Source organism: Falco cherrug, chromosome 7 (assembly GCF_023634085.1).
Source record: "Falco cherrug isolate bFalChe1 chromosome 7, bFalChe1.pri, whole genome shotgun sequence".
Taxonomy (NCBI): Eukaryota; Metazoa; Chordata; class Aves; order Falconiformes; family Falconidae; genus Falco; species Falco cherrug.
Window position 1 is genome coordinate 71,594,316 of NC_073703.1, and position 16,791 is coordinate 71,611,106.

At 52.1% G+C, this 16,791-nt stretch overlaps 1 long non-coding RNA gene across 3 annotated transcripts; it reads right to left on the reverse strand.

The window, feature by feature from the left end:
• Nucleotides 1-1,056: 1,056 nt before the first annotated feature.
• Nucleotides 1,057-15,506, reverse strand: LOC129736576 (uncharacterized). 3 transcript variants are annotated; one of them, XR_008733371.1, is made up of 5 exons: nucleotides 14,345-15,506; nucleotides 13,664-13,826; nucleotides 11,550-12,121; nucleotides 6,561-6,670; nucleotides 1,057-1,829 (listed from the first exon to the last, which is right to left on the reverse strand). It is a non-coding gene; the product is annotated as an uncharacterized LOC129736576 (long non-coding RNA). The 3 variants fall into 3 exon arrangements; XR_008733369.1 differs by lacking the exons at nucleotides 1,057-1,829; nucleotides 6,561-6,670 and having other exon boundaries at nucleotides 11,271-12,121; XR_008733370.1 differs by lacking the exons at nucleotides 1,057-1,829; nucleotides 6,561-6,670 and having other exon boundaries at nucleotides 11,271-12,121; nucleotides 14,195-15,506.
• Between the last annotated feature and the right edge of the window lie 1,285 nt (nucleotides 15,507-16,791).

Below are 16,791 nucleotides of genomic sequence, written 5' to 3' on the forward strand. Positions count from 1 at the left end.
CTAGATGCCTTCAAGGCAGCTTGATGAAGAAAATCCCCCTGGTAGGCGATTAACAGTATGTTCCTGACTAAAAGCTCCGTGTGCAGCCCAGCTTGAAGGAGAAGGATCTCAAAGTGCTCATGGAGAACACGTCTGACTGGTGAGACTCGGCGCCTACTTGCAGTATCCCTTGCACCATGCTGTGGAAAAGGCACACAGCTCGCTGACTGGTCCCATCCTTAGCGTCTGCTGCTGATCCGCGCTGTGTCAGCAGCTGCGGCACTGGGCAAGGAGACATGGCACGGCCTCGGGTATGCTGTGTAGCTGGGAAGCATTTACTGCTTGCTAAATCAGAGCCTCTTGTTTTATTGCAGGCCGGAGAGCTTTTCATCCCTAAGCTCTTCCTGTACTTTTCCTGGGTAGCTGTGCGTCATGCACCCCCAGCGCAGTGCTGTCAGGCTAACCGCGTGCGGTGTGTCAGGAGGAGGTTTCATTTCTATTTATCCTCTTTAACAGCAAGGCACAGCTCTGGCTTGGTTTTAGATGTAGGAAGCGAGCGCACCCCATACCAGAGGCCGAACAAGGCGCGCTGCGCCCCGGCGCCACGGTCGGTCAGCAGCAGCTGGGTGGTGTGAGCGCCCTGGCTCCGGGCCTGAGGCCGGCGATGGGAACCAAGCCTGAATGCGGGTTTGGCTTACTCAGCGGGGCCCGGCACGGCTGGCACGGCACTGCTGCCAGGAAGCTGGTGCCACCGGGGTCTGCGCAGGCTGGAGGGAAGGTCACATTTCTGGGTCCCCAGCAAGGTCCGGAGGAGCATTGCTGGGAGAAGTGCGGCCTGTGCTGACACCGGCACCGGCACCGGTGGGGAAGCCCAGGCAGCAAGTTCCCACTGCCATGGGCAGTGCCTGGTGTGCTGGGACAGCCGAGGGGCCCGATGGGGTGAAAGCCCGCAGGATGCTGCTGGGGCAGGGGAAGGCAGCAGAAGTGAGCATCCAAGGAGGACTGCGCGTGGGCAGGGGATGTTCACTAACATTTTAGATGCCTGGGGAGAAACCAGGAGATGCCCCAATTCTGCTGCAGCTGACGATGCCCTGTACATTTCCCAAACCTTCCCAACTGGTATTGCAAATATGAGTTTGGGGTTTCAAGGGTTTAATGTAACGTGCCAGAGCAAGCAAACTCAGATCCCAGAAAATAGTATGTTGTACCTTTTGCTTAGGAATGTGAAACTAGCACCCAGGGGAGAGTTCCAAACACTGCGAGAAATTTTTTGACTGTGATTTGAGAGCTCAGGTTGGCCAGATCACTTGCTTATCAAAAGCCTGAGGCTATTGGCAAGTCAGCAAAACTGTGTGTATTAATCCACTTAAGATCTTGCTCAGTGAAAGCCAGGATCTCAAAGCCTAGTTATTTTCTTACTGACTGCTACTATAAATCAGTTAGTCTGAGCTCACTTGAGTGGCATGGAGAACGACTGGATGAAAGACATGAAGGAGAAGAGGAGTCATCTACTGGCCGTGCCTTTTTATACCAGCTGAACACCACACTCCTAACTCTGGAAATGAAGGATAAACACTCTGCGGAGCCATTAGTTTATGTAACTGTGGATAGTAGTTTGTAGACTTTCCAGTATCTTCTGGGCACGTCACCAAAAGCACTCCCTGAACACTGGACTCTTCAAATGTTGCCGAGGTCTGCGGCAGGCCCCAGGGGTCTCCCACCACTCAGTCCTGTCAAGCCCCAGGCCGTTGCTTTGCCTTCTCCAGCACCTCTTGGGGTGGGGATTCCCTCAGCTGGTCCTTTTGGCTAACTGGTGTCTCAGATGATGCTAGTATCTTAACTTCCCAAATCTGTGAAGAAGGATAGCAAACGATTTCTGAGGAGCAACAACAATGAGCGACTTCCTCTATCCTGTGCTCTCTTTGATGAATGGTTTTTAAAGGTGGCCTGGCAGCCCAGAATTCAGCCTGCTTTTCCTTTAACTTTGCCCCAATCACTCCTTTGCCACCCACAAGAAGCAAACTCTGCAAAACTCCTGAAGGCAGCTGGACGCACGTCGCATTCAGCCTCTCTCGGTAGTGCTGACTCCAGCAGCATTCTCCTGGGGTTCCTGAGCTTTTCTCCAAGTGCACTGAAAGGCACTTTTTAACTTTTTTTTTTTGGTGGATTTGCTGGCAAATCCACCGTCGTACACTTTTAAGCAGGCCTCCAACTCAGGCATTTAATTTTTTGACTTGCATCTCCCGCTTCCTTGCTTACAATGCCAGCTATTTTGCACGCACTAGTCCTTTCACATTTGTACGCTTAGTGTTTCTTGTGCATGCTCTCCCTACCTCTTTTTCTGACCTTATGGCATTATTAGCATCTCTCATTGTTCATTAGTAGTAAGGCGCTGGAAACATTCCTGCTAGAACCAAAACCGGCTGGAAATAGTCTGAAAATGGTTCTTTTTCGTGTGTGTGCAAAAATGATTCATTAAAAATCAAGATCTGCAAGAGCTATTTGAGTTCCTGGACATTCTATAGGGTAGATTTCTCAAGTCTGATGAAAACTGGCTATAAACCCGACATCTCTTTTACCTAACTGGGAGGGACTTTTCAAGTTCCTGGGTCCATGCAGCCCAGGTGCCCCGGACTGCGCCGCCCTGCTCCCCCTCCGTGCTCTGCTTTGGTGGGACAGAGGAGCCAGGCTGTGCCCAGCTCTGCTTCTGGTTGCTGCCTGCGGCTGTGGGATGAGGAGCCCAGGGCACGCTTTGACCCACTCGAGCCCTTCGGTCTTTCCAGTTGCATCTTTCCCCAGGTTAGTAACTGGGCTGTTGGTGGGGAGGGCGGTGCGCTCGCCGGACATCACCTCATGCAGGGACGTGAACCCAAGCCGCAGTCCCGCGTATGTAGCTGTTCCCATTTTTGTGATGAGGTGAGAGAAAAGAAAGAAGGAATTGGATTCTTTCTCATATGTTTTTCCAAAGGTCTCAGCTTTCTGCTGACACAGATAGGAAGAGCAGTATTTTTTGAAATCTCAAATATTTTCACAGGAATGTGGAAAACCCTGATTTCAACTGCCTTCAGTTGACTCCTTTCGGTGGGAAAATTGCGTTACTATCAGCTTCCTCAGCAGAGAATTGAATTTCTGTCATGGCATTATCTGTGAGGGTCTCTTGTCACCTCTCACACTGGCAATGCTTTACTCTCATCTTTGGACAGAGATTTTTCTACTTCTTGTTCCTGAGCGCTCCTCCTAGGGCTTGCTCTTTGATTTCTTTCCTCACTTTCACGGAGTGCCCTGTATTTCAAGTCATCTCTGCTTTATCTTTGCTTCTTGGGAAGCCACCTAGACTTTACCAAGCTGTCGCTGATACTGTCATGCAGGAGGGAGTGTGACACGTGTTGACTTCTTGAAGGGGCTTTAGTGGCTGAAAATTGTCATTCAGGCCGATTTGAAATCATTGCCCCAGCGGCCTGTCTACTAACCTCTTGCTGGCCGTTTTCCTGGAGATTCAAAGTGTCTTGTTCCACTGAAATTCCATCTCCAGTTTTACCACACATAAACTGCAGCCACTTCTGAGCCCACCTGACTGTGAGCTCTGATAACCTGGAGAGCTGATGAAGATCTACTTCAGTACACGAATGACCGATCTGGGTCCTGCCCGCTCCGGCTGGAGCACTCCAGCATAACCCCACCTTGGGGGTACACTGGGGGAAAACAGTGCCTGGCAAGTTGTGATGCTCCTCCCAGGCATGCCTGTTCCCCAAGCCCTGTGTGCCAGGTTGCCCTGAACATCCTCAGCTCTGTAAGCTGTGTCCCTGTTACCGAGCAGATGTCCTGCTTAGGAACGTGGTGCACCAGGTGGTAGGGTTAGCTGCTGAGCGTGTTCTCGGGGCAGAGAATGGCTGCCAGTTGCCACCTTCAAAATGGCCATTTTTCTTGAAACCTTTAGGAAATCCAGCTCAGAGTAACCAGATACAAGTTAGCTCCCCATCCTTGGTCAGCTTGGTGCCTTAGAAGCCCAAGTGAATCCTGAGCCTTAGGCACTATCTTAACTCCCGATAAATGATATTCGTGTGTCCGTCCGTCCCCCCCCCCCCTTTTTTTTTATCACATTGGCATTAATTGTGTGATACCAAGATCTGATGCTTTCACTTCTGACTGCTGAATGACCAAGGTCTGAATGGGAATGGAGACACACACCTGCCCCAAGCCCCCTCCATCCCTAGAGGAGACTGTTGCAGGCGGGGGCTGAGCCCTGCACTGAGGGTCTCGTTCCCCAGGAGGTAACACTGCCAGAGGTCCTGTGAGGGCACAGCATGCCCAAAAACACTTGTGGGAAGAGACAGCCCGCTCGTGGTGCCGCAAGCGCCACGCTTTGGAGAATTCAGCACCTCACGCATAGTTCACAGCACAGCCCCCTGGTGCCTTCCAAGTATGGCTAATCACTTGCAACCCTCCCCAGCCCTTCTGCCACTGATGTGGCCATTCTCTTTATAGCTCCACTAGAGCGTGTTCAAGTTTCTGTCAGAACCAGAAACATGCCACACGCTGCTTTAATCTCTTTAGCAGTGCACAGACCCAAGCAGCTCTCCAATAAAAGGGTGAGTGCCACCCCTGAACTCCTCTAATTCGTCACAGTCAACAGGATTTCTCTCCCTCTCTTTCACGGCACAGCAGTAACTTAACAAGCCTTTGATGCGCCGGCTGGTCCCTGTCGCATCTACAGGCTGGTGAAAGTGCTGAGGGCAGCAGCAGACAAGAGATGCTCAGCTACAGAGTATAAACACGCTTCCCTCTTAGCTGTCCCCATCATCCCACAGCAGAGGAAGAAAAGGAGGGGTGAGGAGGACATCTTTCCCAACCCACTCAGAGCACCCCCCTGGGGTCCCCTGAACACAGATGGGGTGCTCCTGTATCCCACAGGGCAAGAGGCCACCCGCTTCCCTCCATCTCCATCCTCTGGCAGCGTGGTGGGGAGCGGACTGCCCTCGCTCTGGTCCTGTTGTCCTAGCAAAGCAGCAGGCCTGGGACTCCCCAGGTCATCCCTGTTTGGTTTACAATTTGTAAACGCTTAGACAGATGGGCCTGGCTAGTTCCACAGAAATGCCATACAGGATACAGCAGGGGCCCTGCTGAGCAACATATTTTTTCCTCTGCGCCTTGCAAATCGCAGCCAGCAGTGAGTACGAGCAGGTCTGGGGTTGGGTTTTTTTTCTCTCCTGTGTTAAGGAAACCTCTCTGCCATGGCGGGTGAAGAAAGAAGAGCTGAGCATGCTCCGGGTACCAGCGTGGAGGTGCGTGCTCTGCTGGGGGCTGCTTCTTGGGCCCAGGCAAGAACGTAGCTCACAAGCCCAGGCAGCGAGACCCTGGTGCCCAGGGAGGGCACACTCATCCCAAACAGTTCCTCGCAAGCAGAAGGGAGAGAAGGGGGCTGTGGGCTCATGCTGCCCAAAGCCCTGCAATAGGTCCCTGCACGCCTGTTTGTGGGAACACGTGCTCAGCTGGGGATGGGAGGCCAGGACCAGGTTTTCCGATGCCACGCTTGAAGCCCCATCTGTGCTACTCGCACCAGTCTTGTTGACCCTCATCAGCCACCAGCCTTTGCCACCGCCTGTCTGTGTGGCAAACCCCTCAGGCTCATCTAACTCCCCTCACCTGCCTGGGAGCCTCGTGGCTTCAGGGAGATGATGGGAAGTGAAGCTCAGGAATTTCCCTGTGGATTAGGGGGGGCGAGCAGAAAGAGGGAGCAGAAACCTCCATGGATGAAGTTGCCTCTCGAGGTGCACACGGGTGCGTAAGCCCTGGGGTGCCAGCCAGGGGCCCATGGCACAGCTGGCTGGCAGCTGGCCCGGGAGGAGGGCAGCAGCCACAGGCTGCCCACTGCTAACCCAGGTCGTACAGGCATGAGCCTCTCGCTACCAGTATCTGGGCTGCAGAGGACATCAGCTTGTGTGTGTACAGCAACATGCACTCGCTTAGGTCTGTTTGGGGTTACTTGCCCAGGCGAGCATCTGAGCAGCGCTGCAGCGTGTCCCCGTGGGGTACCACTTCGGCACTCCTCTCCATCAGTCCAATACGCGCACACACATGTTCATTACTGCATCCAGGTGTGGCTGTGTTAGGTTTTAATCCACCCACGCCAGGTCTCAGCTTGCTGGGGGGTACCTCCAGGGGTATTTGGTGCTCCTTGCAAATTACAGTGGCAATGGGGGCGTCACACCTCACCCCACAAACGCCCTGGCCCTGCTTGTGCGTGTGGGCACAGGCACATCCCAGGGGCAGCTGTGAGCCCGCCAGGGTGCACACCGACACTCTGGGTAGTACCCAGGAACCGTGGGCAAGGGTGGCTTAGAGGGAAGACACCAGCTTCTCAGAAACAGCAATGCAAGGTCCACTTTCAAGCCCTGTCAAGTCTGTTTTAAGGGCCTAGAAAGGGTTGTGCATGCACACGCTATGTTTATTAAATGCACACATGGTTTAACACCAGTCAGGATGGCTCTTTTCCTTTCAGGATGGTGACCCTGTCCTAGGGAAACTGATGAAACCCTACAGGAGGGAGATCTGAGTCATGAGAGCTTCTCATGGAAACTTACTTCCTGGCCTCCTCTTTGCTGCGCGCTGGGAACAGAAGACGAACGAAGGCACAGCGGAGGGCAGCTGCAATAGCGTGAGCTCTCCCAGGCACGATAAGCGGTTTTCATTCCTATAAAACATGAAGTCTTTCAGTATCTACAGCCTTTCCTGCTTCTTGGGCCTCCCCGCTGCCCTCCCCACTCCCAGCCCCGCTCAGGGAGCAGCCTGGGGGCTTTGGTCACACATCCATTCAGTAACTCGCGAGGTCCCATCATTTATAATTCTTAGACACACAAGCTGCCACTTTCACATACGGAAATTCCCAAAGGTCAGAGAAGGGAAATGGTTAATTCCTTTTATTCAATGCCTAACCTCCCCTCTCGTCCCCCACTTCCCACCCCCACCCTGTGTGAACAGGAAGCTTGAAAAGGAAAAGCTTTCTGAATCCAGCAGCTGGGAATGGAGGAATCCTGGAACTTTATGCTGCAGAAGCTCAGAGACAACAATAAAGGTTTCCCCTCCATCCAAAGAGCAAGTATATATATATAAAAGGAGTTATCTCTTCAAACAAACACATGGGGAATGGGAGGGGTCACAATCCCAGCAGGCAAGTGCTGAATTGGCTAAAGCTCTAGCAAGCAGGGGGAGACCTGGCCCTACCACAAGCCCAGTAAACTGGAAAAGCTAGGGAGAAGCTAGCCAGGTGACACTCACACAGGTGCGATTTGCATCTTGCTCATGTCCTGTTCACACTGCTGAGCAACTGAAAGTCCAAATACCCTCTTCCCGATGCTAAGGAGCACAGAGTGGACCTGAAGGTAGTGTGCAACACCACCCCAGACACCTGCTTGCAGCCCTGTCAGGTGGGGGAACGGGAGTGACCGAAATCTGAGCTACCTTTGGATTTTTGCCAGCCTGAGTAGGAAGATGAGGACGAGGATTATTTGCTTAGAAAGCACCAGAGTGCCTGCCAGGACTGATGGGAAGCCAGACTCGTGCCCCAAGGAGTTTACTCGCTAATTGAAAGCAGGAGCTTGTTAAAACAACTTTACAAAAGCCTGACACTGCAGAGCACATGCCTGTGCTTTTGACACTGTGGTAGAGATTCTTAGAGATCCTTATGGAGAGTGTTAGGATGCCACAAAGTTTCAACGAGTAATGCCAACAAATAATCATCTGAGAGGCAAAGATAACAAGCTCAGTCACGTACTCTGCACTGAGGGTGAAAGAAGAGTAAAGCTGGCACAAAGAAGGATTTGGAAAACACCCTCCCACTTGCAGCCCATGTAGCCGCAGATCAAGGGTCTTTGAGCCCGATGGCCAAAAGGAGCTGATAAAGCTGCCGTGCCTTCTCTATGAGCTCAGACGCAAGCCCGGGTGCACCTCCAGCAGGGTACGGCGCCAGCCACGGCTTCACAGCAGCGCAGGTGCGATCCGTGGGGTTTCACCCGGCAGAGATGGAGCCAGCCAGTGTGACTCAGACCTGCTGCAGCACGCAGCAACACTGGGCATCACAGCCCTTAAGCCATCTCAAACGTGATCACCTGTAGGTTTTATTTCCTAGACTAGACTGAGGCACTCCCAGATTCTGTAGCCTGCCACCAGAGTGATGCAAGCAGGAGAAACATAGCCTGGCAGCTTTATCAAAATTAATTACTGCTTTAAAAGCTGGCTGTGGGCTAGCTTGGATGACCACTGGCAGTTACGTGGTAGCAGGAGAGGCAGGGACCTTGCGTTTCATTTCCCTGCTGATCCCTTGAACAAGCTGTGTTACCGCTCCATGGGGGGGTGAACAGCTGAGGGATCCCCAGAGGAGGTACCCGGACCGATGCTGTGCCCCAAACTGGAGGGCACAGCCCACCTGAGGGTAGCTCTACTGCTCACAGCGCTTTGCCATTTCGCCTTTCAAGACCGCAGGGGAACGAGGGGTATGAGAGCTACCTTTTTTCAGCCTTCATGAAGTGCACAGTGGAACGTAGGCACATGCAACCACTGCCACCAGCAGCACTTCAATGCGGTGACCACTTCGTCCTGTGAATTGCAGAGCCCTCCACTCGTCTGTCTACAAAGGGCTGCCACAACTGGAGGAAGCAATGGCAAATAAAAGAATGATCCAGTGGCTGGATTATATCACCCCTCTGTGTTTGTAACCCTAAATCTCCTTCTCCAAGACCCAAAGCCATGTTTGCACTTGGCTTGCAGTGAAATTCACCACAGACTTCAGATATTTCCCCTTTTGAACCTTGGGACATTCTCTCCTCTTTACAAATCAGGGGCTCACATTTGTGATAAAAGCTGCCACTGCCATGGCGAGATCAAACGACCGGGCTCTCAGACCTGCCATGTCCCAGTGGAGCGTCCCCTGGACCACGCCAGCTCACCCCGATGCCATCCCTCCTGCCGCTGACAGAGTGGGAAGGGGCATTGGCAGCTCCCACTGCCCTCCAGCATGCCCCAGCCGGCTGGCCCTGGGGACTGAGGACAGATGGCATAGCCTCGGGCGATCCCACCCCAGCCCCACGGCACTGCTGGCACCGCATCAGCCCGGGATCAGCCGGCAGCAAGCCCCTTGCTCGGCAAGAGCTGGCAGGCTGAGCACCGGGAGCCGGGGCCTCAGACTCCCGGTGCAGAAATGTCTCTGCGCGTTGTCCCCGTGGCAGCTGTAGCGCTGGTCACTGCTCCCCCGCGCAGCCAGCCCCGGCTCAGGGGGACGCGTGGCAGAGGGGGCTGTGCCCCTGCCACCCCCTTGCCCGGCGCTGGGCCCATGGCAGGGTTAGCATCCACAGACCTCCGCAGGCAGGCAGCGTCCTGCTGGGTTTAAAGGGGAAGTAGTAAATGCTGCCTGAGTCACTGTTGATGTAAATACCACATCATATTTGACAACTGCTCTAAGGCAAGGCTTCGTTAGTAGTATTTTGTGATCTGACTTCAGGGAGTGCTTTCTGAAGTTTTCCCTTCCCCCCGCCCCACTCTCTTGTTTGTAACATCCCCTTTGAACTTGTGACAATAAAATTTCCTTCCCCACTGATTTAGTTCTTTTCCACTTGGCACGCATGAACGTTTTCCCTGCTGTTTCTATGGAACCAAAGTCCCCATGAGTCCCTTTTGTTTACTTCCTTGCAAGTAGCCGAGCATCGTCGGTGAGGTCAGAGGGAAGGTGCATGGCTCTGGGAATACCAGGAGTGATGCTGCCAGCACCAGTAGGCTGTAAAATTAACCTGCCTTGACACCTATCCCATTTTCAGGCTCACACTTTAAAGATGTTGGGGTTTATATGTTTCCACCCACCGCCACACTTCCTGACTTCAGCTGGAACCCAAAATGAAAGCACCAAAATCCGATGAGAAAGTTGTAACATTTGTGCAGTAGCTAAGCAAGAGAAGATAAGGACGATAAAATGCCTCGCTTCAGGAACAAGTCTGATTACCTTTGGGCTACAGGAGTCCTGTTGTGCCCTCACTGGCACAGCCTCATGGCACTGGCTGGGTATTCTGGGTCAGCTCCTGCCTGTCCCACCACCGCATGAAGGCTGGCCAAGCCCAGGGGAGCAGCTCGTACCACCTTCCCATCCAGCCAGTGCCTTGGTTTGCGGGAAGTGGGGAACTGACATGATGTTGTCCTGAAGCATCACTGGCCACGTTGTTGGGGAGGGGGAACTGGATTTTCAGGGCAAGCGATTTGATCTTATGTTGCAGATATTCTACTTCTAAAGGATCTTCCCTCGGCAGTCGGAAGGTGCGCAGCCAGTGCCACCCGTGTGACACGGGGAAGGAGCCCCAGGACCCAGCGCAGATCAGTGCTGCTGTTCCATAAGCCCACCTCACATTGGACTCTGGGAAAACGGTAAATGGTGAAGCGGGGCTTAGTAGAAGAGGTGAAGTGAAAGCCGCTGGCAGCAGCCTGCAGGGACAGCTGGTTTCTCTGCCACCATACCAGGTGGCTCCACAATACCCCATGATTAGCACCCACCGACCCATCCTGTGCTGCTGCTGCCGGCTGTGAGGACAGGTGACCACGGTTAGCAGGGGACCCCTCACACCAGCTTGGCTCCTCTTACACAGCAATGTCTTTTTTTGAAACTTTGGAGGGGGCTGTGAGTGGCAGTTCATAGTCTCCCTGTTTTGCGGTGCTGAACAACAGAGCGGTACCCGGTACGCAGCCTGCAAGCAGCGGGAGCTGCTGTACCTGGCTAGTTGTAACCACTGCTAGAATTTTTAGTGTTCTTTTAGCCCTGTTGCCCTCCTCCTCCCCCTCACCACACCTCAGCCCACATCCCTGCCTGCCCTGAATGCACCCGAGATATAAGCCTATGCCCACGGGGGTCCAGCCCCACACGTCTGGGACATCCTCCCCATCTCAAAGCAGCACAAATGAGAAGCAGCTTGGTTGAAATGAATGGCCCAGATATGGGGATGCTTTCAGGAAGACAGTGATCAACATGAAGGTCCCTGGGTCCTTGCCTAAGGAGGCAGCCTGGCACCGAGCAGGTTTGTTGCCACCAAGGACACTGCCTGGCCTTTTGAATTTGTGCTTCCACTTCCAATATATGTTTTGCAAAATGCAGTGAAGAAAGCTAAATAGAAAGTTTCCCTTTGAAAAACATTTCTTTTCACGTTCTTCCTCACCTCCAGCTCTGGCTCTCCTTTCCCTCCCTCCCTCCTCATTTTTTAAAATGAAGGGAAAGAGAAACAACCTGAGAGAAAGCAGAGCATCCTCCACCCTTCTGACTGCAATGCTGATAAACACTTTTCATTAAAAATCACCTTAGAAACAGACAGTTCTTTTGACAATTAAGAAAAAATCCTTATCGCCATGTGTTGTCCTGTGCCACTGAACTCCTGCTTTCCAGGGAAGAAACAGGCACATACAGAAACCTCAGTGTCTGCTCTTCAGCTCTGCTCCAGGGACTTTTTGGCTGCAGGGGGCCCATCCCAGAAAAACTCCCCTTCCCACCACCCATGGGAAGCTCCTGAAGGTGGGCAGGGGATGGGGCTCCATCCAGGACTTACCAATGACTGCCATAGCAGTGGCATTTTGTTGTTCACAGCCAGCATAAAGAAGGGCAGTTTGCAGGGAAATGCCCAGCCTATATCTGCAGGGAGGTCAAAGCAGAGGTGTATGCTGCACATAAGCTAATTTCAGTGCAGGAGCAGTTGTCCAGGGAACTCGGGGTGACTTCAGTCCTTCTGAACCCCAGCTTAGCAGGTGCATAAGGGACAGAGCCTCACCCCACCACACACAGGGGCTGAGGGTTTCCCTTCTCCTGGATGAAGGCCCAACTGTACCACTGCCTCCAACGTGCCAAAAGCAAGGCAGGCTGGCAGGGCTCTTCCCCAGGCTGATCTCCTCTGCCCAGTGGGGCTCAGTGTTATGGAGAGGGATCCTGAGCCTCCCAAAAACATCTCTCCAAGTGGGCATGCGCAGTCCGAGTCATGAGGTGGCTCTGCTTCCAGAGAGCAGTGCACTCACCAAGGTTGCAAAATTCATTTTATTCATGCAGGGCTAGTCACAGGTGTCTGGGAAGCAGCCTCCAGAGGGGCATTGATGGCAGGCACAGCACAGGGGCCTTTCCTCCCACAACCTGTGGGCATGAAGAATTAAATTATTGCCCTTTGAGAGAAAAGAAAATGATGCTGGGCCAAAAACCCCTGTTGCACACATCAAAGTGGTCCTAGAAGTGGGATTAGTTTACTCAGGAATAACAGTCTAGTGTTTTGGCCTTAACATCGTCAGTCTAGCCTAAAGCTGGGATGCTCAGGCATAACACACCACGAGGCTCCTCATCCCCCAGTCTTTCACAGCACTAGCTAAACCAGCCAGCTGCAACAAGGCTTTTACCATCCCATACCAGGTTAACTTCAATAAGTAGCTCCCATGCCTTGCCCCGGCACGGCCACCAATCCCCAACAGGATTTCAAAGGTTCATCCACTGTCCATACTGTTTCTTCATCCTCTTCAGGACAGTCCACCCTGCTACTTGCCTCTCCTACATCCAGAATGCTCCCTCTGCTTCTTCTGGGTCTCTCTGGGTACTCCTCTTCCATATCCCTCAGAGCTATTTAACTACCTAACAGAACCAGCCACAGCTGCACCTTATCCATGTCAGCCAACCCACCCCCCCTGCAGCCAGCCCACAGCTGTATATTATTAATTAACTCAACTTCATTCCTCTATAATTCCTCTACATTGGTTAAAACAAGAAGGAAAACGCAAGGAATAAAAGCTCTACCAAGAGATGCTGTGGCTGAGGCAGACAAAAAGATAAAAGAGCAAGGAGAGGAGGGAAAGTTATCACTGAAATCCGATTTCCACCAGATCTGCCATACTACATCTGTGCACAGCGACTCACAGAACCATAGAAGCATTGAGGCTGGAAAAGACCTTTGAGACCATCAAACCCAACCGTTACCCTGGCACTGCCAAGTCTGCCCCTAACCCGTGTCCCCAAGCACCCCAGCTGTGTGGGTTTTAAACACTTCCAGGGACTGTAATTCCACCACCTCCCTGGGCAGCCTATTAGAGTTGGACTCAGCTGGACACAAACCATGAGGCGTCAGGTTTGTCCAAATTAACTTCAGAAAAACATAATGTTCAGTACCTTAAAGATTAAAGCAGTAAGGTGATGGAAATAGGAAGCTGCTGAAGGGCCAACTAACCATGTTGCTTTGTATTAGCTCCTGCAAGAATATAGCAATGAAAGACTTTTCGCTTCCTGAGTTCCTCAATATACTTCCTCTTACCTAATTTCTTTGTTATGTGAATACAATTTCTGTTCCCATGAATGAGGAGGATGCTTCATTTTGGTTTTCAAACATTATTGGGAAGCTAGGTTTACAGTTTTGTCAGTAATTACATTCAGATCTGGCTGTTTTGAGATGGAGATTATTTTCATTTTTCTTATCATAGCCCTCAAATTCCTACCTGCAGGAAAGGAGGGCTGCCCAGTCAGTCAGGACAATGTTGGCATCGTCTGGGTGCCTTTGGAATACAAGGCTTATTTTTAGAAATGACATCACTATTTACAGACCTAAATCCAAGTGACTTTCTCAAATGACTAAGACTAGCTCCTTAAAGACAGTCAGACATTTCAGTTTGAGTGAAATCAGGGGGAATAAACACTTACACTTCTTTTAATGTGGTCGGACATCAATCCCTCTTGAAAACGAAGCACAAACTCTCAATCACATAGACACTTGCAAGCAGAACTCGAGAAGCCCGATGCCAATCTCTGTTGTATCGGCGTGAGGCTGGAGTAAGTGCAGCAAGGAGCCGGACCAGAGCTAAAGCTGAGGGGAGGAAATCCAACAGCTTGTTTGTGTTCTCCGGAAGGCAAGCATAACTCACTAAACAAATGTCAGGAGGGGTCACATCCCGCTCTCCTGGAGGCCAGAGGGGAATTAACCTGAGAAGAAACCCATGTAAGAGATGAAACACAGGAGGCTGAATTTTGAGAATACAAATGGACAATTAAGCGTGTAACAATGACAGAGGAAAACATCCAGGGGCTGTTGCATTGGGGTTTACCCCGTGCAAACTGTGTCACTGAGTGTGCACACCTCTTCCTTGCAGAACATGCATACGACCTCAAAGGGTTGCAGTTGCCTGTGCACCTTTGCAAATAAGCTTCCCCCACAGTGCTCCTTGGAAAACACACCATCCAAATCCCTAAAGCAACCAGCTGCTGGGATGACAGCGCTTGTCCCTGAACCATGCTGCCTTCTGCTCGGAGCCCCCTTCCACCTCTGTTGCTCTCCACTGCCCATGCACCTGCCTTGCCATTGCCCTTTCACAACCCCCTCTGCACCTGCAGCGGCTTTCCCAGTTATTAGCCCTTCACGCTGCAGGACGCCTGGCCTCAGCCAGAGCAGGCTGGTAGCCCACTTCTACACCACGTCACAGGCAGGAGCGCAGCCCAGGGAGCCAGGGGACCGCTGTCACCTCCACGGCCACCCCACCCCCGCTCCCAGGGACCTGTGGGAGAGAGGATCAGAACTATTGCACCCATTGCTTTTTTTTTCCCGCCACAGCTGAAGCAGAAGTAGCTTGTGGAAGTGCCCCAGGTTCCCTCCAGAGCGTTGTCCGGTTGGTGCTGGGCCCCGGGTGGAACTGCAGCTGGAGGAAGAGCGTGGGAAACACAGAGAAGGCAGCTGCCATGGGCGGTGCGGGTGTGGGCTGAGACCCAGGCTCTGTCTCACCCTTCTCCCTGATACCGGCTACTCCACACGACTTACTTTGCGCTGTTACATCGATGGTTTTGCACGCTGGAGAGCAGGGTGGTTCCCCAGAGGCTGTAGTGTAAAGGGTCGGTATAGAAGACAGATGCTCAGTTTTCTGGTTATCCTGAATCCAGTCAAACTCTAGGTTTAGCTGACCTGGTGATCTCCTGCATCATACATTGCTGTGGCAGGGTGATTCGCTTTGGCTTGTTGATCCGGCAGGAAACTAATTTACCAAAAAAAGAAAAAAATTCTGTGGGTCCTTTCTGTAGCCTCCAGGATTGCAGCTTCCAGCGCAAGGGAGGTGTCAGGAACATATGCCTAGGAGCAGGCAGGAAGAGCAGGACCACCCTTTCACCAGCAGCCCACGGTCAGATCAGGTTAAGCCTAAATGGGAAACTGCACCCTGAGGGTCAGCAGATATTATTCCTGGTCACTGCGCAGCCCCAGTCCCCATTGTTCGTGTCCGTTTTGCATGGGTGTAACCCTACTGGTACTAACACAGTTATTTCTGTGTCACCTCTGCAGGTCTTGGGGAGAAGCAGAGGTTCACTGATGGTCCTTCCAGGGGCTGCACTTTAGCTCTGGGTTTTACAGACAGGCCATGAACAGAGGCACCATGATCTAGCTGAATTAAGCCAGCCAGAAGAAGCAAACGCTCTAAAAAGCACCTCCCAGTAAATAAAAGGCTAAGGAAAGCTTGTGAGCATTGATAAGGAAACGAGAGCTCCAGGGGTAAAATAATCAGGAATATCCTTCAGCAAATCACAGCACCTGTGCTTTATCTACAGATCTTACCCTTGGGGCGGTCCAGGTCAGGATGCACTGTCACTTCACTACGTAAGAGCAAAAAAGTGAACTGTCGAGATGAACTGAGGAACCACCGTCTGTCCTCAGTTCTGGCTGACAGCACAGGTAATTCTTCTCATTTCTGCACATTTCATCTCTGTCTGATCAAGATTCCTAACACTAAAAGAAGTTCAGCCATAAAGCAGCCGGGCAATGGGGCTGGGGTTAGGGTCCCCCCATGCTGACCGGTGCCAGGGTGTTTGCTGGTGGAAGGGAGGTGCCGATAACCTGGGCAGATATTCAAGCTTCCGTTTGTTTTGCTGCCCCACTTAAGCCTTGCAGTGGCTGAAGCCAGCAGTGTTTCAGCGAGATTAGTGAGCCAAACTAATACAAACCCGCAGGCTTCAGGCACACGCTCTCCTGTTTAACACTGTGAGGTCCACTGCCAAGAACAGCAGAGTTCAGACACAGCTCATCATTAGGAAACCCCTTTTTTCCCCGCTTTCATTTTTTCTGCAGTGACAAAGTACTGGTGGGACCTGAAGCCCTGGTGATAGGCACCTGCATCTCCCCTTGGGTCGGGCAGGGAAGATGCTGAGCTCGGCCGGGTCTGTGCCTGCTGCTGCCAGCACGGACTGTGCTCACAGCCAGGGGGGCTGGGAAAGGCACAGCAACTCAGCCGCCTTCGGGGAGCAACCACAGCATCCTCTTGGCGGTGAAGGTCTGCCGTTAGGTGAAAACATTTCATCAGGATTTTTATTTTGAAGTACCTGTCGCTGTTCACTCATGATGGTAAAAGATTTTCTCTGTGTTTATGGTATATTAAGGGGACCAAAGCTCCTCTTCCTGTGTTCCTTGGAAATTCTGCCCAGCTATTTTAGGAAATCCCGGCATTGAAGGCGCATGAAACAGAAAGATGAGCTGCAATTGAAAGAGGAAGGGATGTGAGTAAAGGCTGCGAGTAAACAAAAAGCCATTTTAAAGAGACTAAAAAAATTTCATCTCGAGGAAGAAAGGGGGAAAAGGGAAGAAAGGAAAGGAACTTCCCTCCTGTCAAGTGCACAACCCCAGCCTTGCACTCTCCGAAAAGTGTACCTTCTCACCAAACAAAATGAAAGGCTCATGGCTGAGCTAAAATGAAGACGTCCACTTCTGAGCTAGGACTGTGAAAAATGCCCATAGAGACAACTGCTCCTCAGGCCACCGGAGGGGAAGAGAGACTGCCTGCAGCACCAGTCAGCTACAC